Here is a 27,258-nt window from a genome sequence, read left to right on the forward strand (position 1 = left end):
ATCAGTTCAAAAGTTCAATCAGTTCAAAAGCTCACAATTTTCCAAATACCAAAACCTGAACATTTATTCAAAGGTCTTCAGACACTCAGCAAAACAGAAAAAGGAAGGAAATAAATACCCAGCTCCTCTTTGAGCACAAATTTACACACATTCGGAACAATTCTCTAGAAAGATTTCTAAGTGTGATAGCGAGCGGGAAACTGCCACGAGCTCCCCAGCACTTGGCCTAGTGAGGCCAGCAACGCAATTCAACGTTAATTGGTCCACTTAACAAGGCCTCACAGGCTTCTCGCCACAAATGAAGGCTCGGCAACTGATTCGCCGGCACCGCGCTCGGCAGCCCCCCGCTAACAAGGTCGAGCAGCACTTGCCCTGCAAACCCCAGCCAGCTCGGCGACAATGGCGACGAGGTGACCAGTCCCAAAATTCGGGGATGCAGATCTGGGGCGGCTGCTAGATGCATTGGAGGCCAGGAGGGATGTCCTGTTACCACAAGGTTCCTGGAGGGTCGGTCACAGGGCAGCCAGTGTTGCCTGGGACGAGGTGGTGACGGCTGTGAGCACTGGGAGTGTGACCAGAAGGACGGGCCTCCTGTGCCGGAAAAAGGTCAACGACCTATACCGGGCAGCACGAGTGAGTAGACACAATGCCCACTGCTCCCCCCCCCCACCCTGCCCAGGATCTTTCTGCACCCTCGCGAGCCTCCACCCATAACTCTCCATGCGACCCCAACCATCCCTCCACTCCGCCTCCCCCTTCAACCCCCCCCCAACCCTTCCTTCACACCCCCTGTCCCACCACTGTGAACCACGTGTGTGGCTAATGATGCCCCCTCTCTGTGTCTTTTCCACAACAGTCAGGAGAGGGCCCAGACCAGTGATGGTGTGCCGGACATAAGAATCCTCACCACTTTTGAGGAGTGTGTCCTAGAGGTTACTGGGGTGGCTGAGGACAGAGCAGTCACCAATGCAGAGGCTGGCAGATGCCGCAGAGGTGAGGATCCACCGGGCTCCACCCAAAGGACCTGTCAAAGTGAGTTGTTATTGCCTTACTGACTGACCCATCCCTCCCACTGACCACATGTCCATTCTCCCGCAGGTCCTCCAGCCTACGGCGCCGGCCCATCCCGGGCGGCCCCCTCTCCAGCTTCCCAGGAGACCACCTCAGAGGAGAGCTCCGAGGAGGACACAATCGAGGCGTCACAGCTGTCATCCCCATACCCCACTAGCGCAGATTAGTGATCATGCTTCTGGGGCACAATAAGGGAGCACCACTCTGCTGCTGATGCACATTAGGTAGGGGGTGAGGGGGTGGGGGTGCGGCACCATCGGGAGAATGGGGATATGTTACACACAGTAAACACCTTTGTGCACAACAGTATGATGCCTCTGCCACATTCTTCCTCAATGCGGGCCGCTCTCCGAACGCTTGGCCCGTCTCTCCGGGCATCTCCCCCTCCCCGTGGCACTCACCCACCCTCCAGCCATGGACATGTCCCTGGAGCTGTGTCCCATCCCTGGGTGTTCGGATGTTGGCTGCTGTGTGTGTGGTGGTGCCTCCCGCTGTGTTCAAGAAAAGTGCCCAAGCATCAAGGTGTGATTGGGACGCTAGGCAATGATTCCCAAATGCTACATGGCCCATTCACCCATGGGGATCCACTCGAGTTGTGTGAAGTGCTCACTTAACCACGATTGCCAACTTCCTATCAGCAATAGCCTTCAGCCGCATGGCCAGAGGCTCCGGCAGTCTATGAGTTATGGCTGATTGGTGGGGCAGATGGACAGGGACTCAGGTTGCCAGAAATGGGTACACACGATCCAGGGGTTGGCATGCTGGTTCCACACCAGTTTCCCCTAGTTGCCCCCTCCCCAACACTTCTCCTCTCTCCCATGATGGCCCACCCCTGCGGAGGGTCCCCCACCCCCAGCCGAGGGACCCTCATCCCCGCACGCGCACTGGGGGGGCAAGCACAAGCGCCCTCGAGCCCGTTGCCTGTGAGCAAAGATGGCCACTCACGTCCTCGGCTCCCCGCAGAAGCCCTTCTGCCAGATTCACGTTATTAAAAAGGAGTACTGATCGGCGCCAGCGTGACCACTTGCTGGGGAGGCCACTGAATGATGTGAGGCCGTTGGATAAGAGGTGGCTGCTGTTAATTGTATGGAAATAGAGCTTAAGTGGTGATAATTGGTTTCTTGCCACGCAGCAGCGAGATCACGATTTTGCCTAAGGGAGCAGGCCGGTTGCATCGCAAAACTGTTTGACGCCTCTCTCGCTATTGACCAGCCTCGTTTCGCTTGAGCGAGTGCGTAACGAGGCCGGAGACCCGTGCCCTGAATATCCGTTTTTAAACCTGGACGATGATCTGTTTCCTAGTGAAAACTCAACACAATGTTATAACAGTGATAGTCAGATTACCTATGGGTTCTCACATAGGCCAAAGTTCAATCCAAAATCTGTTTTTGGCAGAGTCCAATATTAATAATCTTTACTAGCGTCATGAGTAGGCTTATATCAATACTGCAATGACGTTACTGTGAAAATCCCCCAGTCACCACATTCCGGCGCCTGTTCGGGTACATTGAGGGAGAATTCAGAATGTCCAATTCACCTGACGGGCACGTCTTTCGGGACTTGTGGGAGGAAACGGGCAGCACCCGGAGGAAACCCACGCAGATACGGGGAGAACATGCAGACTCCGTACAGATACTGACCCAAGCCGGGAATCAAATCCTGGTCCCTTGAGCTGTGAAGCAACTGTGCTAACCACTGCGTTACCATGCCACCCCACCAGCAACACTCAGTATTAACACAGCAAATTCTTCACTCTCCAAGGCATCTTCCTTACCATCACCAAATGCTTCCCCTCTAGCAAGACTCAGTGCTCTGCTTACAACATCTCGCAAGGCCACACCAGTTGATCCTCGTTGCACTGATTCCTGATAGGGGTTTTCCATTAGTTGGTTCTGTGACTTCTGGGTTGACTTCTTGTAGGGGGAAACTCTGTCAGGAAACGAATCCTATGAGAAAAGTACGGTCCTTCCAGCACACAGCCTCTGGTGACAGCACACCTGGCTATTCGCAACCTGGGTGTCACATTTGCTCCTTGGGGGGCCTTCCAACTTCATATTCGCATCATCACTCAGACCACCTTTTTCCACTTCAGTAACATTGCTCGCCTTTGCCCTTGCTCAGCCCATCCAACCTTTATTCCTGTTTGTTAACTCAAGACTCAACTATTCCAACTTAATCTGGCTGCTCATTTTACCCTCTTTAAACTTGAGGTCATCAAAAGCCCCATTCTCCTATCGCCCTGTGCTCTCTAACCTTCAAATCAAAGAAACTTTGAAAATGTGTTAAAATATACACAATTGGTCAGAAAGTAGGGGCGGGATTCTCCCTTCTGGGGACGAAGTCCCCACACCAGCGGGCAAACCGGCAGCAACCACTCCGGTGTCAACAGCCCCCGAAAGTGAGGAATTCTTTGAACTTTCGGGGGCTAGGTGGATGCCGGAGGGCTCCAGCCGGCGCCGAAGGGATGGTGTATTTCCGCGCATGCGCGGGGGTTCTGTTCTCCGCGCCGGCCCCGGGCAATATGACGGAGTCCTACAGGGGCCCGGCATGGAGGAAAGAAGTCCCCCCACGGAACAAGCCCACATGCAGATCGGTAGGCTCCGATCGTGGGCCAGGCCACTGTGGGGGATCCTCCCGGGGTCGGATCCCCCACCTCGTGCCCCCCCCAGGACCGCCCCCGCACACTTACCTGCCAGGTCCCGCTGTGCGTGAGGGGAGTAATTCACGCCATGGGACTGGCCAAAACTAGACGGCCGTTCGGCCCATCGGGGCTCGGAGAATCGCCGGGGGGGGGCTGCTGTCAACGGCCCCCGACCGGCGTGGCAGGAATCCCGCTGCCGCCCGGAAAAAGGTGCCGGAGAATAGGGCAGCCGGTGGCGGGGCGGGATTCAACCCTCCCCCTAGGGATTCTCCGACCCGGCGGGGGACCGGAGAATCCCGGCCTAGATAGCTGACATGTCTCAAATACGACATTAGTTATTCCAGGCTAGAGAGGTTGTTCACCAGCATATCTGAATTTAGCGCACCATTAACACAGCAACATTTTGATTTTAAAATTCCAGCCCTTTTTTTCAAATCCCTCCATTGCCTATTGCCTCCCAACCATTGAAATCTCCTCCAGCCCCACAGCCCTCCGTGATATCGGTTTCCCTCTAATTCTGGACACTTGAGTATCCCCAATTTTAATGGCTCCAGCATTGTTGGCCGTGCTCTCCAGTCCCCAAACTTGCAGGTACCTTGCATTCACCTCACTGCCCCTCTACCTCGCTTTTGTCATTTAAGCTGTCCCTCAAAATGCACCTGCTTGACCACGCTTGTGTGTCTTGCTGACATACTTGGTTCTGAGTGCTCCTGCAAAGTGCCTTGGGACATTTCATAACATAAAAGATGCTATATAAATATAAGTTGTTGTTGTAAACAGGAGACTTCTTTTATTACTTGAATGGGTGTAAGTTGAGAGAGGTGGCTACTCAGTGAGACCTTGGTGTCCTCGTGCATCAGCAGGCAGTAAAGAAGGCAAATGGTATGTTGGCCTTCATAATGAGAGGATTTGAGTATAGGAACAGGGATGTTTTACTGCAATTGTAAAGTGCATTGGCGAGGCCACACCTGGAGTATTGTGTGCAGGTTTATCTTATCCTGATCAGAGGAAGAACGCTCTTGCTAGTGAAGGTTTTACCAGGCTGATTCCTGGGATGGCGGGACTGTCATATGAGAGAGACTAAGTCGGTTAGGATTATATTCATTGGAGTTTAGAAGAGTGAGCGGGGATCTCATAGAAACTTATAAAATTCGAACAGGATTAGACAGGGTAGAATACAGAATGTGCTGATGGTGGGGAAGTCCAGAACTAGGGGGTCATACTTTGAGGATAAGGAGTAAACCTTTTAGGACTGAGATGAGGAGAAATTTATTTACCCAGAGTGGTGAATCTGTGGAATTCACTACCACAGAAAGTAGTTGAGGCCAAAAGGTGTGATTTCTAGAAGGAATCTGGGGCCGCACGGTGGCACAGTGGTTAGCACTGCTGCCTCACCGCACCAGGCACCTGGGTTCAATTCCGGCTTCGGGTGGCTGTCTGTGTGGAGTTTGCACTTCCTCCCCGTGTCTGCGTGGGTTTCCTCCGGGTGCTCCGGCTTCCTCTATAGTCCAAAGATGTGCAGGTCAGGTGGATTGGTCATGCTAAACTGCCCCTTAGTGTCCAAAAGGTTGGGTGGGGTTACAGGGATAGGGTGGAGGTGTGAGCTTAAGTAGGGTGCTCTTTCCAAGCATCAGTGGTGGCTTGAATATCCTCCTTCTGCACTGTAAATTCTATGATTCTATGAATTAGATATAGCTCTTGGGACTAATGGGATCAAGGAATATGGGGGGAAGGCGGGATTGGGTATTGAATTTGATGATCAGCCATGATCATTACGAATGGTCTCCTCCTGCTTCTATTTTCTATGTATGTTTCTCTGTATGTTCGCTTCAACAAATCCTCAGCTTTCTCTGCTTGCCCCTACTCAGGATCCTCATCATGCCCCAGAAATTTGAATTCAACATAGATTATCATAGAATTTACAGTGCAGAAGGAGGCCATTTGGCTCATCGAGTCTGCACCGGCTCTTGGAAAGAGCACCCTACCCAAGGTCCACACTTCCACACCCTATCCCCATAACCCAGTAACTCCACCCAACACTAAGGGCAATTTTGGACACTAAGGGCAATGTATCATGGACAATCCACCTAACCTGCACATCTTTGGACTGTGGGAGGAAACCGGAGCACCCGGAGGAAACCCACGCACACACGGGGAGGATGTGCAGACTCCGCACAGTCAGTGACCCAAGCCGGAATCGAACCTGGGACCCTGGAGCTGTGAAGCAATTGTGCTATCCGCAATGCTACCGTGTCTTCCACTTGTCTTCAACCCTTCTTTCAGCCAGTTTCACCCCATCCAAGTAACCTGCTCCAGGTACATCCTGGAAAGCACTACCTCCTCCCTTATCCCTCTGCCATACCATCAGAGGCAGATCTTACAATCATTGCCCTCCTGTTTCTCTGGAAGTCTCTCTCTCTCTGAGAACCTCCCAAAACTTTAGTTCTCCAGCCACTTCCTTTGGTCACGTTCCCTTCCCCTGCCACCATCCCCTCTTCCTTTAGTGTTCCATGTCCATTTCAACCCATTGTAAAGTGCACCGAGACATTCAGTCTTGCTCTTGTCTCTTGCTCAGTCAGAGGTGGCCCTGGAGTACATCACAGGGGTCATTTTGTGAAGCTGCCCTCTGACCTGAAGCCTAGCTACATTGAAACAAAGAGTTCCAGCACCAGCATAAGATTGCTGAATTCTTACCTCAAGGTCTGCGTTTCACAAGCAATTTAACACTATTGAGGTGTGGTCCCTAATCCAATCCAAGAAACATCCCTGCAACCAATTTATATTCAGCAAGCACCCACAAATAGCAATATCATAATAACCAGGCAATCGATTTTAAAGACATTGGTGGAAGGGGAAATATTGATCAGAATTCTCCTGCTCGTCATTGAATAATGTCGAGGGTTCTGATACATTGAGCTGGGAGCTCCGGCTTTCACATAGAAGCATGAGGTAGCCTGGTATCACAACCAAAACATTCTTCTGCACATGTTGTCTGCTTATTTACCAGAGACGTTTATCCAGTTATTTAATAACAGTGGCAATGGGAGCCTCAGCTGAATGCATTCAGCATTAGCACAGAGAGTAATTGCAGGCATTTTGACCCCCAGCCCATTTGGCCCAGTTTTGTAATTGATGTTGTGCTATTTGGACAGAATGCTACTCCCAAATTCCACACAGTAACCACTGGCATCTGTCCCATTTTCAGCATCCACCTTGCTGTTCCTGCGTTGAATGCCATCTGTACCATCTTAACAACTACAAGCAGAAGGTTCTACATTAACCTTGACATCACCTTCCGACTTTGGCATGTATCTTTTTACTCCAATCTGAACATGTAGGGGGAAATAGTGAAAGAATGATGCGATGGGCATTTCTTTGGCAGCATCTGTTTTCAACCTCATAATAATAATAATCTTTATTGTCACAAGTAGGCTCACATTAACACTGCAATGAAGTTACTGTGAAAAGCCCCTCGTCACCACATTCTGGCGCCTGCTCGGGTACACAGAGGGAGAATTCAGAATGTCCAACTCACCTTGCAGCACGTCTTTCGGGACTTGTGGGAGGAAACCGGAGGACCCAGTGGAAACCCACGCAGACACAGGGAGAGCGTGCAGACTCTGCAAAGGCAATGACATGTAAAAAAGAAATATTCTCAGACCGAACCTGTATTCAATATTTTCTTTCTCTGATTTCTTCTTGAAAGAGAAGGCAGTCCACAAACAAAGGCAAGGATGTATCACCTCAATCTCCCTCAAGACTCCTGCTGCAAAACCTTGGCAATCCAGTCCAGAAGCTCCTGGCCCACAGTACGAGGGGGCTACAAGGAAAGCAATTAGCATTTACATCATGGCTTTAACATGCCATGATGTCCAACAGTGCTTCACAGCAGCATGATGGAATCATAGAATCCCTGCAATGCAGAAGGAGGCCATTCAGCCCATTGAGTCTGCACTAACCCTCTGAAAGAGCACCCCATTAGGCGCACTTCCTCACCCCATCCCCACAACTCCACGTAACCTTTGTACACTAAGGGGCAATTTATCATGGCCAATCCACTTAAGCTGCACATCTTTGGACTGTGGGAGGAAACCAGAGCACTCGGAGGAAACCCACGCAGACACGGGGAGAAAGTGCAGACTCCGCACAGACGGTCACCCAAGGCCAGAATTGAAAGCAGGTCCCTGGCACCGTGAGGCAGTAGTTCTAACCACTGTGCCACCATGCCGCATTATCAGAGAAACTTTAAACCTGAGCCACGTAAGTTGGTATTCAGGAAGTTGGCAAAAACCTTGACCGTAGAGCTTTTAAGTCAATTGCCAACAGCAGAGTAAAAAGATTTGGGGATGTGCAAGAGTCCAGAAAAAGAGGTAAATCTGTCTGCGGGTTGCAGGGATGGGTGAAGTTACAGAAATAGAGAAGGGAAAGGCCATGAAGGCATTTGAGTGCTAGACGTTTAGCTGCTCTTGTATAAAGAGTCAAAGATTCTGCTCCTTTTCCACAAACACCTTTCATTTACTTCAACAGACTCTGCACAAAACTCTAATATCACATCACCTGACACAAAGGCCACCTGAAGCCCCTTTACATATCAGTGTCAATTATTGGATACTTAACATAAATGAGACAACTAATTGAAATGTCTTTTAACCCATTACTTAACATCGAGCACTCGGTTCAGAATTCTAAATTTGAGATGTTACCAGATCGGAAACCTATCTCGGTCAGTGAACACAAGAGGTGATGGGTTGACCTGGGTGTAAATTAGGGCATGGACAGCAGGATTTAGTATGAGCATCATCTCTGGAGCCTGCAAGCTGGCTGGCCTTGAAGGCTCAAACCGAAAGGACATCCAGTATTGAGCAGGAAAGGGTAAGCATGGTGTTGGGCTGACGTAGAAAAATGTCTGTCAGTAGGAGCAGGAGATTGAAGCCTTGGTTACTGATGCACAATCAATACGCTTGAGTCCACGTGGAGTCATATCGAGTCAGCTTTAATCATATAGAACTGTACCCAGCAGCGAAGTTACAGAAGTGAAGGCTGCTGGGCATGGCACAGGTTATTATACCCCGCCTCTCAGGGCGGGGCTATGTACATTGCCCAATGGTAGACCCCGCGGTCTAGCCAATGGTTATTCCTCTCTCTGGTACCGCAATACCTGGTATTACCACAGTTACTGTGGCCGGGAGTCAGCCAATGGCAGCATTGAGACCATGCTGGTAAGATCCATTTGGTAGTGAAGTGGAGCCTTGATCGACTGAATATCTGCACAACATTCTGTGCCAATAGATATCTGGCAGTTAGTTCAACTTTGTTAGTATTTTGAGAAGGAAGTGTGCCTTCTTTGGCAGTGGCAAGAGAAGAGTAAATTACTCCTAATTGAACCTGGAGACTGGGACACATGGTTAACAGCAGCTTGAGGTTGGGGATTTAGGGCAGCACGGTAGCACAAGTGGATAGCATTGCGGCTTCACAGCGCCAGGGTCCCAGGTTCGATTCCCTGCTGGGTCATTGTCTGTGCGGAGTCTGCACGTTCTCCCCGTGTCTGCGTGGGTTTCCTCCGGGTGCTCCGGTTTCCTCCCACTGTCCTTAGCCATGCAGGTTAGGTGGATTGAGGGCAGCACGGTGGCCTAGTGGTCAGCACAGGCGCTGAGGTCCCAGGTTCGATCCTGGCTCTGGGTCACTGTCCGTGTGGAGTTTGCACATTCTCCCCGTGTCTGCGTGGGTTTCGCCCCCACAACCCAAAAATGTGCAGAGTAGGTGGATTGGCCATGCTAAATTGCCCCTCAATTGGAAAAAATAATTGGGTACTCTAAATTTATTTAAAAAAAGGTTAGTTGGATTGGCCATGATAAATTGCCCTTAGTGAGCAAAAGGTTAGGAGGGGTTATTGGGTTGTGGGGATAGGGTGGAAGTGAGGGCTTAAGTGGGTCGGTGCAGACTCGATGGGCCGAATGGCCTCCTTCTGCACAGTATGTTCTGTTTCCTGTGCAGCCTGTTCACCCGGGTATCTCTGCATGCCCCAAATGAAGAACTGATTTTCTGACTGTGGACTCCAGTTACTGAGAGCTTATGGGTGCCCTCCACACTTTGATCTCCTTTCTTCAGTAATCTACTGTGGTGGTATGTATTAGGGGTAGTACGGTACCTGTGAAGCCGAGAGGCTATTGGCTGACAGGTCCCGGGTCCTGGTTGGATCTGCCGCCTGCTGGCTCCGCCCTGAAGGCGGAGTATAAGAGCTCGAGTTCTACCAGCAGCCGCATTCTGTAACTGAGCTGCTGGGGAACAAGTCTTGCTTAATAAAGCCTCGATTGATTTAATCTCTTCTCGACTTGAGTGAGTAATTGTTGCGCTACAATTTATTAAGCAAGCTTAAAAGACGATGGAGCTCCGGATCGCCCCGGAGTGTCTGCGAATCAGCCCCATGCAGCAAACTCAGCGGCTGTGTTTAAACACTGGCTAGCATGCTTCGAAGGTTACCTTCGAACGGCCCCCGGCCGGACCACGGAAGATCAGAAAATGCAGGTCCTGCATTCCAGGGTGAGCCCGGAGATCTACACGCTCATCGAAGACGCGGAGGATTTCCCGACGCAGCTCGCCATGCTGAAAGCAGTCTACATTCGGCCCATAAACCAGGTCTACGCACGCCAACAACTCGCGACGAGATGGCAAATCCCCGGAGAGTCACTCGACAAGTTCTACAGCGCGCTCTTGATTTTGGGAAGGAACTGCAACTGCCCGTCGGTGAGCGCAAACGAGCACACGGAGCTCCTAATCAGAGATGCTTTTGTAGCAGGTATGACTTCTTCTCAAATTCGCCAAAGACTGTTAGAAAGAGACTCATTAGGACTCACAGAGGCACGGGCCCTTGCGGCCTCCCTCAACGTGGCCTCACAAAATGCCTGCGCCTACGGCCCCGACCGTGCGGCAGCCCCTTGGGCTCCGTGGACCCCCGTTGCGACCGACTCCCCGGCACCCCCCACCCCCCCGCAAGCCTGCGCGGGTAGAGCACCAGACCATCCTGGTGGGCCTCGTTGCTATTTTTGCGGGCAGGCGAAACAACCCCGGCAGCGCTGCCCGGCCCGCTCAGCTATTTGTAAAAGCTGCGGCAAAAAGGGGCATTACACAGCGGTGTGCCAGTCCCGGGGGGTCGCCGCAATCTCCAGGAGAGAACGGGGACAGCAGACTCAACCCCCCCAGCGCTCCATGTGCGGCCCGCGGGCGCTGCATTTTGGGTCCCGGACACCACGCGGGGAGGATGGGCGCCGCCACCTTGTGACCCCCCGACCGCGTGCAATCCATGGACGCCGCCATCTTGGCTGATAGCCAAGGACCCCAGCATAGACGGCTCCATGGGGTAGGAAGAAAGCGCCACGTTGCAGCAACCACGACTGGCTTCGGTGACCCTGGACCAATCGCGGCCCCGGACGTTCCAAACGGCAACGACAACGGTGCTGGTCAACGGGTACGAGACGCCATGCCTAATCGACTCTGGGAGCACGGAAAGTTTTATCCACCCGGATACGGTAACACGCTGTTTTCTTTCTATTCGTCCGAGCACCCAAAAGATTTTCCTGGCAGCGGGATCCCATTCCGTAGAGATCAAGGGGTTCTGCATCGCGAACCTAACAGTGCAAGGGAGGGAGTTTAAGAATTATAGGCTTTATGTCCTTCCCCAACTCTGCGCTCCCACTCTCTTGGGGTTAGATTTCCAGTGTAACCTCCAGAGCCTTACGTTCCAATTCGGCGGCCCAATACCCCCACTCACTATCTGCAGCCTCGCGACCCTCAAGGTTGAACCGCCTTCCTTGTTTGCGAACCTCACCCCGGATTGCAAACCCGTCACCACTAGGAGCAGACGGTACAGCGCCCAGGACCGAACATTTATCCGGTCTGAAGTCCAGCGGCTGCTGAAGGAAGCCATAATCCAGGCCAGCAATAGTCCCTGGAGAGCCTTGGTGGTAGTTGTGAAGACTGGGGAGAAGCAGAGGATGGTCGTAGACTATAGTCAGACCGTCAATAGGTACACGCAGCTCGATGCGTACCCTCTCCCCCACATATCCGACATGGTCAATCGGATTGCACAGTACAAGGTCTTTTCCACCGTGGACCTCAAGTCCGCCTACCACCAGCTCCCCATCCGCCCGAGTTACCGCAAGTACACGGCCTTCGAGGCAGACGGGCGGCTCTACCACTTCTTAAGGGTCCCATTCGGCGTCACAAACGGAGTCTCGGTCTTCCAACGAGAGATGAACCGAATTGTTGACCAGCACGGGTTGCGGGCCACGTTCCCATACCTCGACAATGTAACCATCTGCGGCCATGACCAGCAGGACCACAACGCCAACCTCCGCAAATTCCTCCAGACCGCTAACGCCCTGAACCTCACCTATAATGAGGAAAAATGCGTTTTTAGCACCAACCGTCTGGCCATCCTGGGATACGTAGTGCGCAATGGAGTGATAGGCCCCGACCCCGAACGCATGCGCCCCCTTATGGAGTTTCCCCTCCCCGACTGCACCAAAGCCCTGAAACGCTGCCTGGGCTTCTTTTCGTATTACGCCTAGTGGGTTCCCCAGTACGCAGACAAGGCCCGCCTGTTAATACAGTCCACTACCTTCTCCCTGTCGACAGAGGCCCGCCAGGCCTTCAGCCGCATCAAAGCGGATATCGCAAAGGCCACGATGCATGCAATCGACGAGTCCCTCCCCTTCCAGGTCGAGAGCGACGCATCCGATGAAGCTCTGGCGGCCACTCTCAACCAAGCGGGCAGACCCGTGGCCTTTTTCTCCCGGACCCTCCACGCCTCAGAAATCCGCCACCCCTCAGTGGAAAAGGAAGCCCAAGCCATAGTGGAAGCTGTGCGACATTGGAGGCATTACCTGGCCGGCAGGAGATTCACTCTCCTCACTGACTAACGGTCGGTAGCCTTTATGTTCGATAATGCACAGCGGGGCAAAATCAAGAATGACAAGATCTTGAGGTGGAGGATTGAGCTCTCCACCTATAACTATGAGATCTTGTATCATCCCGGAAAGCTGAACGAGCCGTCCGATGCCCTATCCCGCGGCACATGTGCCAACGCACAAGTAGACCTCCTCCAAGCCCTCCACGAGGACCTCTGCCACCCGGGGGTCACTCAATTCTACCATTTCGTGAAGTCCCGCAACCTTCCCTACTCGATTGAGGAGGTCCGTACAGCCACCAGGAACTACCAAATCTGCGCAGAGTGCAAACCGCATTTTGTCAGGCCAGATAGAGCGCACCTGATAAAGGCTTTCCGTCCCTTTGAACGCCTCAGTTTGGATTTCAAAGGTCCCCTCCCCTCCACTGACTGCAACGCATACTTCCTGAACGTGGTGGACGAGTACTCCCGTTTCCCCTTTGCCATCCCCTGCCCCAAAATGATAGTGGCCAGTCATTAAAGCCCTCAGCACCATCTTTACACTGTTCGGTTTCCCGCGTACATCCATAGCGACAGGAGGTCCTCCTTCATGAGTGACAAGCTGCGTCAGTTCCTGCTCAGCAAGGGCATTGCCTCGAGCTGGACGACCAGCTACAACCCCCGGGGGAACGGTCAGGTAGAGAGGGAGAACGGTACAGTCTGGAAGACCGTCCTACTGGCCCTACGGTCCAGAAATCTCCCAGTTTCCTGGTGGCAGGAAGCCCTCCCGGATGCCCTCCACTCCATCCGGTCGCTGCTGTGTACCACCACTAACCAAACGCCCCACGAGCGCCTCCTTGTCTTCCCTAGGAAGTCCTCCTCCGGAACGCTGCTGCCGACCTGGCTGGCAGCCCAGGACCCATCTTGCTCCGAAAACATGTGCGGGCGCACAAATTGGACCCATTGGTCGAGAGGGTTCACCTTCTCCACGCAAACCCTCAGTACGCCTCCGTGGCGTACCCCGACGGCCGACAGGACACGGTCTCCCTACAGGACCTGGCGCCTGCCGGAAACACACACACACTCCCAACACCGATCACCCCCTCCCTGCCACCGGCGCACCCCACGACTGCTCCCTTCCCGGGTGGATCGGTCCTCCTCCCATGCCCGCCCAGGAGTAAAGAAACAGGGACGAACAGCGCAACGCACCCAGAGACGACAGTGCCCGAACCAGCAGCTGCACCACCACCGGGGCTGAGGCGATCGACAAGGACGACTAGGGCACCTAGTGATTTGAGAGTCACTCAAATATGACTCAATAAAAACTTGCTGAAATGGCCAAACATGACTGCATGAATAGATATTGATTGCAGGACTTTGCAAAGAGGCACTGGAGACACGTGCAAAGGGTACGTCAGTGTCGCTATTTTGTTAGTGGGCTGGTAATCCAAGGAATGCGAGTTCCAATCCCACCATAGCAATTTGAAAATCTGCATTCAGTATGAAAAAAATCTGGAAACAATAAAGCTCGTCTCAGTAAAAATTAATTTGAAGTTTTCGGAATATGGCAAAGATCCAACTGGTTCACTTATATCCAGTCAAGGCTTGATGTGACTGCAGTTCCATACTTGACTCCAAAATAGCCTTGCATGCCACCCAGTAATATCAAACCACTACCAGTATTTTTTAGAATTGCACAGAACAGATAGCACCAAAACGGTCATTCAGCCCAACTAGCCCCTGTCCGCATTCATGCTCCACTCCTACCCTTTCTCATCAAACCTTGTCAGCAAAACCCTTAATTCCCTTCACTGAATAAACTTATCTAGTGTCTCCTTTAAATACATTCATACTGTTCATTTCAACCACTCCCGGTGGTAGCGACTTCCACATTCTCACTATTCTCTGGGCAAAGACGTTTCTCCTGAATTCCCTGTTGGATTTCTTGGTGGCTATTTTATATTGACGGGCCTCCAGTTTTGCTCTTCCCCACTCGCTCCCTGTCCACTCTCTCAAAACCTTTCATAATTTTACCAGGTCATCCCTCAGTCCGTTCACCAGGAAGGAGACTCAGCCTCTTCTTCCTTTGCTAATAGGTACACCAACCCATTTCTGGTGTCATCCTTGTGAATGATTTTTACACCATCCTCAGTCCATCCAAACCCTTTCCATCATCTTGCAATAATAATGGAACGCGATGTCATCCAACCTGAGGTTTGATCTAAGTTTAACATGGTTTCTACTTTTCAGTGTTAACTCTCCAGCTTTTTTATGGTCTTATTAACTTTTTGGTGATTTGTGTATCTGTGCTCTTTGTGCACCTTGCTCCTCTACCTCACTTAGATTATTATTTTCCAAGTAATACGTGGGCCCCTTAATCTTATGACCAAAATGTAATAACTCACATTTATCTGTGTTGAAATTAGTTTGGTGATTCAAAGCCAATTTTGTGAGTTTATTCATGGCTTCATGTAATTTGTTGCAGTTCTCCTCAGCATTGACTTCCCTCACAATTTGGTGAAGTCTGCAAATTCAGAAATTGTGCTTTTACGAAGTCGAATTCGATAAGAACGGCATCTCAGTGCTGATCCACTTTCCACTTGCTGCTGCTCTGAATGCCTACCCTTTGTCCCTACTCTCTTCTTTCTGTCTTGTAGCCAGTTAGCTATCATTTCTACGACCTGTCCACTGATTCTGCACGCTCTGACCTTATTCATTCGTTTATCATGTGGCACCTTATCGAACGCCTTTCGTAGATAAATAACAAGTACAGCATTATTCTTGTCTACTTTCTCTGTTGTTTCTTCAAAGAATTCAGTTAGCTTGGCCGAGTGAGACTTCTCCTTTTGAAATCCCGTCTTTGGGACCTTGACGGCCCGACTTTTGACTGCATCACCTTGGTATGGGTGAAAACATCCTGGAATGGATTCATTGGGCGGTATTCTCCTATAATGGGGCTAGGTCCCCACGCCCGCGCGAAAACGGGCACGAATCACTCCAGACTTTTTTTCTGGAAAGTCCGGGGTGATTCTCCGTTTTTAAGGGGGTTTGCAGGGCCCCGGAGTGCTCCACGCAGCTCCGCCTGCTGAGACGGGGCCCTGCACTTCCGGCCGCGGGTCCGCGCATGCACTGTGGCGGCAGCCCCGCGCGACATGGCGGACCCACACAGAGGGCCGGCGCCGAAGAAGTAGGCCCTCCTCAGATCGCGAGCGCCCGCCGATCGGTGGCCCCAGATTGCGGGCCTAGCCGTCGTGGAGGCCCCCCCCTCGGTGATGGATCCCCCTGCCCCCCGCCAGGACGGCCACCACAGCCGCAACTCCGAGCTCCCGCCGGGTGGAACCATGTTAGCACCACGTCGGCGGGAACGCGGCAGTTGCCGGCGCAGAATCGCTGCGGAGGCCTCTTTCAACGGCCCCCCGACAGGCGTGCGCGCTCCGGCCGGTAGAAGTGGGGCTTCCACTCCGCACTGACCTGGCAGACCCTGGTGATTGTCCTTACTTCCTCAATGGAGTAGGGCAAATTTTGTGCCTTAATGAAGTGGTACAACCGTGTGACCCCTGGGTGACAAAGGCTGTCGTGCAGGGTCCGGAGTCGGTCTACCTGTGCGCTGGCACATGCACCTTGGGATAGGGCGTCTGGGGGCTCGTTGAGTTTGCCAGGGTGATACCTAATCTCGTAATTATAGGTGGAGATCTCGATTCTCCACCGCAAGATTTTATCATTTTTGATCTTGCTCCGCTGTGTGTTGTTGAACATGAAGGCTACTGACTGTTGGTCAGTGAGGAGAGTGAATCTCCTGCCAGCCAGGTAATGCCGCACAGCTTCAACGATAGCTTGAGCCTCCTTTTCGACGGATGAATGCCGAATTTCTGAGGCATGAAGTTTGCGGGAGAAGAATGCCACGGGCCTGCCTGCCTGATTGAGGGTGGCGGCAAGGACGACGTCTGATGCGTCACTTTCTACTTGGAAGGGCAGCGTCTCGTCTACAGTGTGCATTGTGGCCTTGACAATATCAGCTCTGATCCGGGCGAAGGCCTGTTGGGTCTCGGCCGTCAGGGGAAACTGGGTGGACTGTATGAGTGGGTGGGCCTTGTCTGCATAGTTTGGGACCCACTGCGCGTAATATGAAAAGAACCCCAGGCAGCGTTTGGGAGTCTTGGGGCAGTGGGGGAGGGGGAGCTCCATAAGGGGGTGCATGCAGTCGGGATCGGGCCCCAGAACTCCGTTCTGCACCACGTAGCCGAGGATGGCTAAGCGGTTTGTGCTGAACACGCACTTCTCCTTGTTGTAAGTGAGGTTTAGGAGAGTAGCAGTGCGGAGAAATTTAGCAAGGTTGGCGTCGTGGTCCTGCTGATCATGAAATGAAAAAATGAAAATCGCTTATTGTCACAAGTAGGCTTCAATGAAGTTACTGTGAAAAGCCCCTAGTCGCCACATTCCGGCGCCTGTTAGGGGAGGCTGGTACAGGAATCGAACTGTGCTGCTGGCCTGCCTTGGTCTGCTTTAAAAGCCAGCGATTTAGCCCAGTGTGCTAAACCAGCCCCTTTAACCGCAGATGGTGATGTTGTCTAGGTATGGAAACGTGGCCCGTAAACCGTGCCGGTCGACCATTCGGTCCATCTCCCTTTGGAAGACCGAGACCCCGTTAATGACGCCGAAGGGAACATAGAACATAGAACATAGAAAATACAGCACAGAACAGGCCCTTCGGCCCACGATGTTGTGCCGAACCTTTGTCCTAGATTAATCATAGATTATCATTGAATTTACAGTGCAGAAGGAGGCCATTCGGCCCTTTGAGTCTGCACCGGCTCTTGGAAAGAGCACCATACCCAAACTCAACACCTCCACCCAACACCAAGGGCAATTTTGGACACTAAGGGCAATTTGTCATGGCCAATCCACCTAACATGCACATCTTTGGACTGTGGGAGGAAACCGGAGCACCCGGAGGAAACCCACGCAGACACGGGGAGGATGTGCTGACTCCGCACAGACAGTGATCCAAGCCGGAATCGAACCTGGGACCCTGGAGCTGTGAAGCAATTGTGCTATCCACAATGCTACTGTGCTGCCCTTAAGAACAAATAAATCTACATTATATCATTTTACCGTAATCCATGCACCTATCCAATAGCTGCTTGAAGGTCCCTAATGTTTCCGACTCAACTACTTCCACAGGCAGTGCATTCCATGCCCCCATTACTCTCTGGGTAAAGAACCTACCTCTGATATCCCTCCTATATCTTCCACCTTTCACCTTAAATTTTAGTCCCCTTGTAATGGTTTGTTCCACCCGGGGAAAAAGTCTCTGACTGTCTACTCTATCTATTCCCCTGATCATCTTATAAACCTCTATCAAGTCGCCCCTCATCCTTCTCCGTTCTAATGAGAAAAGGCCTAGCACCCTCAACCTTTCCTCATAAGACCTACTCTCCATTCCAGGCAACATCCTGGTAAATCTTCTTTGCACCTTTTCCAAAGCTTCCACATCCTTCCTAAAATGAGGCGACCAGAACTGTACACAGTACTCCAAATGTGGCCTTACCAAAGTTTTGTACAGCTGCATCATCACCTCACGGCTCTTAAATTCAATCCCTCTGTTAATGAACGCGAGCACACCATAGGCCTTCTTCACAGCTCTATCCACTTGAGTGGCAACTTTCAAAGATGTATGAACATAGACCCCAAGATCTCTCTGCTCCTCCACATTGCCAAGAAATCTACCGTTAACCCTGTATTCCGCATTCATATTTGCCCTTCCAAAATGGACAACCTCACACTTTTCAGGGTTAAACTCCATCTGCCACTTCTCAGCCCAGCTCTGCATCCTATCTATGTCTCTTTGCAGCCGACAACAGCCCTCCTTACTATCCACAACTCCACCAATCTTCGTATCGTCTGCAAATTTACTGACCCACCCTTCAACTCCCTCATCCAAGTCATTAATGAAAATCACAAACAGCAGAGGACCCAGAACTGATCCCTGCGGTACGCCACTGGTAACTGGGATCCAGGCTGAATATTTGCCACCCACCACCATTCTCTGACTTCTATCGGTTAGCCAGTTTGTTATCCAACTGGCCAAATTTCCCACTATCCCATGCCTCCTTACTTTCTGCATAAGCCTACCATGGGGAACCTTACCAAATGCTTTACTAAAATCCATGTACACCACATCCACTGCTTTACCTTCATCCACATGCTTGGTCACCACCTCAAAGAATTCAATAAGACTTGTAAGGCAAGACCTACCCCTCACAAATCCGTGCTGACTATCCCTAATCAAGCAGTGTCTTCCCAGATGCTCAGAAATCCTATCCTTCAGTACCCTTTCCATTACTTTGCCTACCACCGAAGTAAGACTAACTGGCCTGTAATTCCCAGGGTTATCCCTAGTCCCTTTTTTGAACAAGGGCACGACATTCGCCACTCTCCAATCCCCTGGTACCACCCCTGTTGAACCCTAAGGAAGTGATATAGACGGCCGTCTGCCTCAAAGGCAGTGTATGGACGGTCCGATTTACGGATGGGGAGCTGGTGGTAGGCGGATTTCAGGTCCACCGTTGCGAAGACCCGGTGCTGTGCAATCTGGTTAACCATATCAGATATGCGTGGGAGGGGGTAGGCATTGAGCTGCGTGTACCTGTTGATGGTCTGGCTGTAGTCCACGACCATTCGGTGTTTCTCCCCAGATTTAACCACTACCACTTGAGCTCTCCAGGGGCTGTTGCTGGCCTCGATGATGCCTTCCCGAAGCAACCACTGGACTTCAGACCTGATGAAGGTCTTATCCTGGGTGCTGTACCGTCTGCTCCTGGTGGCGACTGGTTTGCAATCTGGAGTTAGATTAGCAAAGAGGGAAGGTGGGTCGACCTTTAGGGTCGTGAGACCACACACAGTAAGGGGTGGTAAGGGGCCGCCGAATTTAAGGGTTAGGCTCTGGAGGTTGCACTGGAAATCCAGGCCAAGGATAAGTGTGGCGCAGAGGTTAGGAAGAACATAGAGACGGAAGCCGTGGAATTCTACGCCCTGGACCGTGAGCGTGACCGTACAGTACCCCCGGATCGCTACGCAATGGGATCCGGAGGCCAGGGAGATTTTTTGATTGGCGGGGTGTATCGTGAGGGAGCAGCGCCTTACCATACCCGGTACCCGGGTGTATAAAGCTCTCGGTGCTCCCGGAGTCCAGCAGGCAAGAGGTCACATGGCCGTCGACTGTCTCGCTGGTGGATGCGTTGGTCAGGTTATGCGGGCAAGACTGGTCGAGTGACATGGAGGCGAGCCTTGGTTGGTCATTGGGTTCCAATCTTGGAATGCTGGTGGTGTCCATGTGCTGAGGGGTAGACAAGATGGCGGCGCCCGGAGATCTTGGGGGTTACAAAATGGCGGAGCCCATGGAACGCATGTTGCGGGGGTGGAGCAAGCTGGCGGCGCCCATGAAATGTACGTGTTGCGCTGAGGGGAAGAAGGCGGTGCCCACTGATCCCACATGGTCTGGGGGGAGGGGGGAGGAGGCGATGGCGGCGCCCATTGTCCGTGCCTAGGGGGGGGGGGGCGATCGCGGCCACTGAGCGGGCCTGGCACACCCCGGTGAAGTGGACCTTCTTCCCGCAGGCTTTACAAAGGGCAGCACGGGCCGGGCAGCATTGGCGGGGGTGCTTTTGCTGGCCGCAAAAGTAGCATCGGGGCCTCCCGGGGTTTGCTCTCTGGCGTATAGCGCAGGCGTATTGGGTGGGCAGTGCCCCCGCTGGGGCGGCTGCCTGTGAGGTCCATGAAGCGTAGGAGGGGTGGGCCGCGCGGTTGGGGGCGTAGGACTGGACGTTGCGCAGGGCGATCGCCATGGAGAGCGCTAGCGTTTTAGTCTCTGCGAGGTCGCGCGTGGCCCCTGTGATATCTGACCCAATTCCAGTCACTGAGGAGTTCTGAGTGTTCCTTAGCTGTAACATCCTGGCAATCACAGTCCCGGACTAGTGGGATTAGGGACCTCCAGAAATCTTCTATGGACTCACCCGGTAGTTGAGAACGAGGTGCGAGCGCGTGCCTGGCGAAGAACGTGTTTGTCTTTTGCTCGTAATTATCCTTGAGTCGAGTCATGGCTTCGGCGTAGTTTGGCGCATCCTGGATCAGCGGGAAGACTTTGGAGCTCAGCCTGGAATATAAGATCTGGATCTTCTGAGCCTCCGGAACAGGGTACGGCGCCGCGTTGATATACGCTTCAAAGCAAGCTAGCCAGTGCTGGAAGTCCTTTCTGGCGTCGCTTGAGTGCGGATCCAGCTGCAGGCGATCCGGTTTAATACGGAGGTCCATCCTTCGAAACTGATACCAATAAATTGAGGCACGATCAATTTGACTAAAGACGAAAGTTGAATCCAAACTGAGGCTTTATTGGTATCAGATGTGTGGCCTCCTACAGCAGCTGGTGAAATGGCTGCGAGCTGGAGGACACGCATATTTATACCCCGCCTCCTGGGCGGAGCCAGCAGGCAGGGGCCACAGGCGAACCTGTAGTGCAGGTTCTACCATACATCCTCTAATACAAGTACAACAGTGGTTTACCACAGGATCCATTAGTCCGCAAGGTGGACAGAACCGTCCAGTCATCGCTGCCCATGAGGGATGGATGACCATTGAAACTTCCTGTCAGAACCCCCAGTGATGGAGAGATTAGAACATAAAACAGTACAGCACACAGAACAGGCCCTTCGGCCCTCAATGTTGTACCGAGCTTTGTCCAAAACCAAGATCAAGCTATCCCACTCCCTGTCATTCTGGTGTGCTCCATGTGCCTATCCAATAACCGCTTGAAAGTTCCTAAAGTGTCCGACTCCACTATCACAGCAGGCAGTCCATTCCACACCCTAACCACTCTCTGAGTAAAGAACCTACCTCGGACATCCTTCCTATATCTCCCACCCGGAACCTTATAGTTATGCCCCCTTGTAACATAAGAACATAAGAACATAAGAACTAGGAACAGGAGTAGGCCATCTGGCCCCTCGAGCCTGCTCCACCATTCAATGAGATGATGGCTGATCTTTTGTGGACTCAGCTCCACTTTCCGGCCCGAACACCATAACCCTTAATCCCTTTATTCTTCAAAAAACTATCTATCTTTATCTTAAAAACATTTAATGAAGGAGCCTCAACTGCTTCACTGGGCAAGGAATTCCATAGATTCACAACCCTTTGGGTGAAGAAGTTCCTCCTAAACTCAGTCCTAAATCTACTTCCCCTTATTTTGAGGCTATGCCCCCTAGTTCTGCTTTCACCCGCCAGTGGAAACAACCTGCCCGCATCTATCCTATCTATTCCCTTCATAATTTTATATGTTTCTATAAGATCCTCCCTCATCCTTCTAAATTCCAACGAGTACAGTCCCAGTCTACTCAACCTCTCCTCGTAATCCAACCCCTTCAGCTATGGGATTAACCTTGTGAATCTCCTCTGCATACCCTCCAGCGCCAGTACGTCCTTTGGTAAGGAGACCAAAACTGAACACAATAACGGCTACATCCACCCGAGTAAATAATCACTGTACGACCACTCTATCTATCCCCCTCATCATCTTATAAACCTCTATTAAGTCGCCTCTCATCCTCCTTCGCTCCAAAGAGAAAAGCCCTCGCACCCTCAACCTTTCCTCATAAGACCTACCCTCCAATCCAGGCAGCATCCTGGTAAATCTCCTTTGCACCCTTTCCAATGCTTCCACATCCTTCCTATGATGAGGTGACCAGAACTGCATACAATACTCCAAATATGGTCTCACCAGGGTCATGTACAGTTGCAGCATAACCCCGCGGCTCTTAAACTCAAGCCCCCGTTAATAAACGCTAACACACTATAGGCCTTCTTCACGGCTCTATCCACTTGAGTGGCAATCTTCAGAGATCTGTGGACATGAACCCCAAGATCTCTCTGTTCCTCCACATTCCTCAGAACCCTGCCGTTGACCCTGTAATCCGCATTCAAATTTTTCCTACCAAAATGAATCACCTAGCACTTATCAGGGTTAAACTCCATCAGCCATTTTTCGGCCCAGCTCTGCATCCTATCAATGTCTCTTTAAGGGAGGGGACAACCAGACAGAAGGCCAGAGGTGATTTTGAAGGGGGCTAGGGTATTGACTGGGGTCGGTCATGCAATTGAGCTGGAAGGACAGTTGAGATGAGAGTGAGTGATAGCCACCTGATAAGGTGCAGGACTGGCTGCTCCCAGGACCGAGAGAGCAATGGGTGGGTGAGGGGAGGTACTGAAGTTAAGCGACTGTGACACCAACCTGACTGTCTCTCTCTCATCCCGCACAGCTTACCAATGAAGATCAGTATGGAGCCAGTGGAGCTGCAGTTCTGCTAATTACAGCGCCGGTGGAGCACAGACTCCGGCAGCAACGAGCGGCGACACCCAGGGGACACCAGTGTCAGGAGATCAGGGGGCTGCAGGGCCAAACAGGGGGCATGAAGGCGAACAAGGAGACCCAAGGTGTGTGGGATCCTCCGGGTGCTCCGCTTTCCTCCCACATGTTCAGAAAGTCGTGCTGTTAGGTAATTTGGACATTCTGAATTCTCCCTCCGTGTACCCGAACAGGCACCGGAATGTGACGACTGGGGCTTTTCACAGTAACTTCATTGCAGTGTTAAGGTAAGCCTACCTGTAACACTAATAAAGATTATTATTACAGGACCCATGTGTCCTTCATGGAGCTGTCGGACATCATGGGCCACAGGAGATTTTGCCTCACCAGAGACAGTGCTGTACCTGTGCCACATTCTGACCAACTTTGAGCCAACGTGGAGGCAGAAGGTACCCCTCCCTGTGGAGCCTGCACATCTTCGGGATGAAATACATTCTGGCTGCGTGAGGTGATTGAAATGAATGCGAGAGACTTTCCTCAAAGGAAGAAACAGGAGCAAAGATACAGCATGCCAGAGGGAGAGCTCTCACAGGTGCTCAGACACAGTGTTGGAGATCTTGGTGTAGGAGATGGGAAGAACAGAGGTCATCTTTTCACGGGAGATCTGGAGGCTCTCTGGTCAAACACTGTAAAAACAATGCATGTGGATAGTCAAATAATCTGGGTTACCCCTCTTGTAGTCCGGTACTTTAATTTAGTTCTTAGCTTTGATATTTCCTCAAGAGAACCTCTCCCAGATCCTGCCCGATTGATTTCTGGTACAGTAAGAAGTCTTACAACACCAGGTTAAAGTCCAACAGGTTTGTTTCGAATCACTAGCTTTCAGGACAATGAAAAAGTGATTCGAAACAAACCTGTTGGACTTTAACCTGGTGTTGTAGGACTTCTCACTGTGCCCTCCCCAGTCCAACAGCAGCATCTCCACATCATGTTCTGACATAATCGATGACAACTACATTTTCCCCTCCCGTTCCAGTTTCCTTTCCAACTACCTCACGATATCCCTTACCCTGGCATCGTTTAGAAAACACCTCCTCTGGGATATTCATTCGTGACTACCAGAGGATGCGATTGATTCCCCTAATTTAGAAGCCCTGATCACTACTACATTTCTGTTCTGCTCTTCCCCCACTTTGGACAGACCTTTGAGCCTTGGTTGACATTGTAGCTGCCTTCCCTGCAGCCTTTCCCCTTGCCCTCATGGGTAGGGAACACACTGGTCTGCATTCTCCGATTTTGAGGCTAGGTCTGAAGGAAGTGTCTAGTTTTACAATTATAACTCGGCGCCGCCCCCGCACCACGTAAAACTCCCGGCATTCCCGACATAAATGGCTGGAGAATTGCCGGGTACGTGGCCGAGCATGTACATGGCGACGACCTGCAGTAGTCGCGCCGTCCAAAATGGCGGCGGCCGTGCGCGGACCTGGCCGGACAAATAGTGTCCTCCTGGACCGCCTTCGCCAACCCCGAACCACCGCCCACCAGTCACCCCAGCTCTCTCCAAAGCCCCCCCTGCCAGCAGCACGGTTCCCCTCTCCCGACTGTGGCAGCGGTGGTCACAGTCCGCAACAGCCATGCCGGATTTACAAAAGCTCAGACCACGCGTGACCCGCGCAGTCGGGAACTCGGCCCATCGGGGGCGGAGCACGGGGGATAGCCGCAACGGCGTGCGGCTTGATGATGTCGATTTGGAAGGGACGGAGCATTCGAAAAACGTGTTGAACCCGATTCGGTCACAAACGGGGATTCTCCGCCCGATCGCCGAATATGATTTTGTCATCTGGCAATGGAGAATCCCGCCCATTGTATCTGTTGGATAAGATCTGTGACTTGTTGGACCCCCATCCCGACTCGGCCGAAGTACCTGTGATAGGTTCACTGACAATCACTTCTTCCCATTCCTGAATCTCTGGCTTTCGTTGGAATGTGACTGTCTCCTGGATTAACCTGTTCAGAAAACCCTCCCCATCCCCACTTTGTGGTGTCTCCATTGGCCAACGGCAGAATCGGGAAAGGCGATTGGTGGGGAATTGGATCCGACGCCAAAATCGTGGCAGCCGCCAATTTGACGCCAAATCGCAATTCCTCGTCAGCGGCGTCAATGCGTACCGGAATGCACGTACAATGGACACCGTTTGCATATCATTAGCGGGCCTGACCCGATATTCTCCGGGGCCTCCGCGATTCTCCGTCTCCAATGGGCCGAGTCCCCAACGTCGCGGTTCACCTGTGCTTTCAAAAATCACCATCCTGGCTGCTAAGAGGGAGAGAGGAGGTAGAACCCGGAGAGGAGCAACTGCGAGCTGCTGGGCCGGACACTGGCCAGGCTGGCTGAGGTGGGAGGGGCCCTGCCAGTGCTGGGGGAGGGGGGGATGGGATAGGACGGGGGGGGGGGGGGAACAGGCCGAGTGGTCGGGCTATCGCCCCCCTCCCCCAAACCCCCACCTGCAACTCCGTCCGTGATATATACCTGCCACTCTACGGTGTGGAGGCCCTGGGTTGGCAATAAGAGCGGGTCTGGCCCATGGGATGGTGGATCCTGACAACCCGCTCTGCGATGAGCTCTGGTGCTCCGCATCGTTTGTCAATGTCTGACTCCTGCCCACAGTAGCATTTTCCACCATCCACCAATCCCTGCATGCAAGCTGGCCATTCCATCACACGGTCCCATTAGATACCCTGGGGGGGGGGGAGAGCACGGGCCACCCACAGCATCTGCCCATTCCTCCCCCCCACCCCAATGTCTGCCCAATCACCACCCCTGACCCACCCCTCACACATCAGAGCACCAGGGTAGATTGTATTGGTGGTAACAGATGTTTATTGTGACCAAATATATACAGGCTTGTGCCCTAGCCCCTATGACTAAACTGTGCACCCGTGTCAACTTCCTGGTCTCACGGGCCCTAACGCTACGTCTAGGTGGATCCCCAGACGGTACAACAGAGGTGGAGGCAGCCTTCTGTGATTCCTGCCCTGCGACCTGGGTCCCCGTGGGCCGGCGTCTTCTGGGGCGACTGGGCCTGGATGGGCCAGGCTGCTGCTTGGGTGTCCCAGGTGGCTTGGTGTCTGCTGCCCACCGGATGCGCCTGGGACAGGAGGGTGGGGGCGGGGTTGGGGGGAGTCTGAGATGCTGCAGTGTTCCGGCACTTCCCCTGTGCGAGTCACCAGCACGGGCCCCATTACCTCCTCCTCCTGCGGAGTTCCCAATGGCCCTGGGATACTCCATGGGACGGAGTGCGAGCGGGAGCGATCCCCTGAGGCTCCCCCGCCACTGCCATTCCTGGAAGCCCGCTCTGGCCTTAGCCAGGGTCCGCAAGCTCGCGCCACATCAGCTAGTGACTGCGCCACATCCCTCTGGGACTGGGCCATTTCCCTCTGTGTCTGCGCCACGTCAGCCAGCACCGGAGCAATGCCACCGATATTCCCAGCCATGGCCTGCTGTGACTGGGCCACACTCAGGAGCGCCACTGCAATTTCCAGGAGGCTCTGGAACATGGTTGTCTGTGAAGCAGCAGCCCTGTCCTGGGCCATGGCCACCGCCTGCACAGAGTGCCCCAGGACTCGGACATGCTGATCCATTGCCAAAACTGTCGCCCCCAGTAACCACCGTGGACGCCACTTGTGCGGTGTTGGTCTGGGTGGCACACATTGTCGGCACCACCTCCTGCTGCTGCATGCAGTTGGACTTCTCCAACTGCACCTGCAGGTGCTGGACGCTCGTCGACAACCCCTTATGTAGTCCCTGGCTCTGCGATTCCATCTCCATTATAGATGGGACTGTCTATTGCAGAAGCCCGAGACGCGTCTGGATGGCAGCTAGTTCCTTGGGCCGGTCTGCCCTCCGACCGTTCGCCCCCTCGGGTGTTCCTACCTCCACCTGCTGTACTAGAACAGCTGTGTCTTGCGCACCAGATAGTGTCCCAGGATCCTCTTCAATAATGTGCCCAATCGAGGTGGGTGTCTTTGGAATGGTGGGTGATGTTGGAGACAGCTGTGGCGGGAAATCAGTGTCATCAGCGACCCGAGCTCCGGGATGTCCTGAGTCTCGGGACGAGGGCTGCCACCCGAGCTGTTCTTCTCGTCACTGCTCGGCTCACGAGTGGGTCTATGGCTTTGACACTGGCTGGGGGCGGGGGATGCCAGCTGGACCCGCCCCCATTTCCAGCAGGTCTTGCAAGACACAAGACAAGATGTATGGTTACGCCGGGGGAGGGGGTTTGGGAGGGTGGGTAGGGGGTGGTG

Source organism: Scyliorhinus torazame, chromosome 1 (genome assembly GCF_047496885.1).
Source record: "Scyliorhinus torazame isolate Kashiwa2021f chromosome 1, sScyTor2.1, whole genome shotgun sequence".
Classification (NCBI taxonomy): domain Eukaryota; kingdom Metazoa; phylum Chordata; class Chondrichthyes; order Carcharhiniformes; family Scyliorhinidae; genus Scyliorhinus; species Scyliorhinus torazame.